Source organism: Antechinus flavipes, chromosome 1 (assembly GCF_016432865.1).
Source record: "Antechinus flavipes isolate AdamAnt ecotype Samford, QLD, Australia chromosome 1, AdamAnt_v2, whole genome shotgun sequence".
Classification (NCBI taxonomy): domain Eukaryota; kingdom Metazoa; phylum Chordata; class Mammalia; order Dasyuromorphia; family Dasyuridae; genus Antechinus; species Antechinus flavipes.
The window spans coordinates 665068033-665071507 of record NC_067398.1 but is presented as its reverse complement, the minus strand read 5'-3'; the positions used below and the strand labels follow the sequence as shown (position 1 = coordinate 665071507).

At 36.2% G+C, this 3475-nt stretch overlaps 1 pseudogene; it reads right to left on the bottom strand.

Moving 5' to 3' along the window:
• Nucleotides 1-1433: 1433 nt before the first annotated feature.
• Nucleotides 1434-2374, bottom strand: LOC127542404 (olfactory receptor 7C1-like; annotated as a pseudogene).
• Between the last annotated feature and the right edge of the window lie 1101 nt (nucleotides 2375-3475).

Sequence of the window (3475 nt, the reverse complement as noted above, 5' to 3'; positions counted from 1 at the left end):
AAGACATTTTATCCTAGCTATAGTAGAGAGCCAGTGAAGCATCTTAAGGTAAATAGTTAAAAGATCAGAACCATGTTTAAGGGTAATGATGGCAAAGGTGATCACAAAGCCATAGGACTTTGTACAGATGTACCCATGTAATGTCTTATTGTCAAATGGAGATGATCATAGATTCTCAAAGGCTATGGTATCAGAATTCCAGTTCTGCCAAGTCCAACTAAATTAGAAGGATTTTACTTATGGCATCAGGCAAAGGACAAAGAAACTCATCATAAGAGGGCTGGCCACAATTTTTTGTTAAGCACTGTAAGTCATAATTTAAGTCATCTGCAAAGGCCTGTAAGAGATGGGATTTAGATTCCCATACTGATGAAATCCTATATTGATTTTCTCTATTTTTTCTTTCTTTGTTGCACCTATGTATATTTCACATTTTACAAAGCACTTTTGTATGCAATATTTGATTTGATGCATAGAGGAAAAAAACATTTCATATGGTTAGGTCATAGGTCTCCCAATTTCCATTTTAGAAGTGATGAAATTGAGGAATAATATATATTGATTGATTCACAAAGGCATGCAACTTATAAATGCTAGGCTGAAGTTTAAATTTTATATTTTTTGCTTCATTTCCAGAAATTTTTTGAGCTGGAAAATGTCATGAAGAAGCAGGAGAGATTCAGTCTACTATAATTATGGGGAAAATTCCAGGAATAAAGAGAATAATATAATGATCATATATGGTCAGCAAGAAAGACAGAGCAAGGATAGTAGGGACCTTGAGATTCATCAACCAACTTTTATTAAACACTTATGTGTTAGATACTCTACTAAGTTTTGGGCATTAAAAAATGAGACAAAAGATGGTCCCTGACCACAAGAATCTTACAATCTAATTGGGAAGACTACAGGCAAACAAATATATACAAACAAGCTATATACAGATGAATAGGAAATATTAAAAGAAAGAAGGAACTACAATTAAGAGAGTCTGGGAAAGGCTTCTAGTAAAAAGGGGATTATTTTTTAAAGTTTCTGTGTTAAAAGAAAGGAAGCCGGGAAATGGAGTAGAGTATAAGTCTTCTTGACATGGGAGACAGCCTTAGAAAATGCCTAAAATCAAGAAGTGGAATGTTTTATTCATGGAACTGTTAAGATTATTATCATTGAGAATAAGGTATTAGACAACTGGAAAAGTAAAAGGAAATTGGTTTATGAAATTGATTTGAATGTCAAACAGTGAATTTTATATTTGTTCGTAGATGCAATAAGGAATCACTGACATTCATTCCTTAGGATGGATGACATGGTAAGTACTTTAGGAAAATCACTCTAGTGATCAAATAGAGGATGGACTTGATTGGGGAAACATTTCTGCCTCCCAATATTTTCCTCAGAAGCACTCTGCTCTCCTGTACTTGGAGCTAACCCTTTCACTGAGAGGAAGCAATTCTGCTAATGAGCCTTCTAAGGGCATCTTTTATGTCTTTATTCCTTAGTGTATAGATGAAGGGATTCAACATGGGGGTGACCACAACATACATTGTTGAGGCAACTGTGCTCTTCCATGAAGAATCAGTAGTTGAGGAACTCAAATATACTCCAAGCCCTGTGCCATAAAATAAGAAAACAACAGAGAGGTGAGATCCACAAGTGGAAAAAGCTTTATACTTCCCCTGAGTAGATGGGACTTTTAAAATGGAAGAACAGATCTGACTATAAGAGAAAAGGATTCCTGTGAGGGGGACTATACCCAGAAGCCCAGTAACAAAATACATCAAGAAAAAATTGATGAAAGTATCTGAACAAGAGAGTTTCAGAACTTCAGGAAGATCACAAAAGAAGTGCTGAATTTCATGTTCTGTACAGAAGGAGAGCCGTGTTACCATCAGACTGTGAAGAAGGGAGTCTAGGAGGCTTATTATCCAGGAAAGCAATACCAGCAAGCCACACAGCCTGGGATTCATGATGGCTGTATAGCGCAGAGGGTGACAGATAGCCACAAAACGGTCATAGGCCATTACAGTGAGAAGGAAATGGTCCATACTAATAAAAACCATAAATAAGAACATCTGGGCAAGACAGTCAGCATACAAAATGACTTTGTTTTGTGTCAAAATACTTGCCAACATCTTGGGTACTGTGGTGGATACCATACCAACATCCACAAAGGACAAGTTGGAAAGAAAGAAGTACATGGGGTGTGGAGATGAGAATCAGAGCCAATGGAAAACACTATGAGCAGGTTTCCAATCACTGTGACCAAGTACATGCTCAAGAATAGCCCAAAGAGGGGCCCCTGCTGGTCTGTTTTTTCAGAAAATCGCAGGAGTATAAATTCACTGAATTTTGTTTGGTTTCCTGGTACCATGGGTCTGACTTTTCTGCTGTGAAAGAAAAACAAGAGAAGGACATAAAGATACAAGTATCCTTGAATATAAAACAAAAAGAATTCTGATTCTGACCAAGTTCTGACTTAGAATTTCTAGGTTCTGTTCCTATCTTTCCCCTTTATTACCTTTCTGATCTTGGACAAGTCACTAGTTCCACATTCTACCTCAATGCAAGACAAAGCACTTTGATCTAGTGACCGCTAATATTCCTTCCAATTCAGACGGTCTTTGTAACTTGAACACACACATTTAGAAATGAATATTTTATGAACATCACAAATTTTCTCTAAACATCAATGAACACAGAACACTGAGATAAAGAAACTGTGGGCAGAGCAAGATCGTACTTACAGACAACAGACTGACTGAAGATTGGACTGTATTTTTCAACAGAAATCATAAGGTGACATGTGAATGTAACTGACCTCATATGACATGTATAAAACTGTACCATGCTATTAAAAAAAACATCAACAACAATAACAACAACTACTCTACGATATGAATGTCAAGTAGGTATCTTACTTTTCTTTGACCACTTCCAGGAAAAGGAAAATTCTCATCTTCCCAAGTCTATTCCACTCTGGATTTGCTCTCACTTTTCTTTCCAATGAGCCAAAATATGTTTGTTTAAAACTTGAAAAGTTCTATCTAATGCTCTTAGTCTACCCTTTGAGTGTTTGCAGAACAAATATTTTTCTCTCCCAATAACATTCCTTTAAAAATGTGCAAATAGTTTGCCCATACAGCAATATATTTTCTTTTCTTTATGCCAAGGAACTCTAATCCCTTCAGCTGATCTACACAGGCTTTTTGCCATCCCTAATTGTTTTACATTAAATAATGTTAAATACATTATTTATCCATGACTTGTAATAAATTGTATCAACCTTCCATTATTTGTTGAGTTTGTATTATTCAGGCTTGGATGTGTTAGCCTTGGTCTGGTGTATATAAAAGGGCACTTATATGAAACTCTGCTTCCTCAGCCTTGAAAGGGTTTGAGAACTCTATACTACTTTGTAGTTCTGACTCCTATTCTCTAGCTGCTTCAAATTCAGATATTCTTCATTCTACAGCCC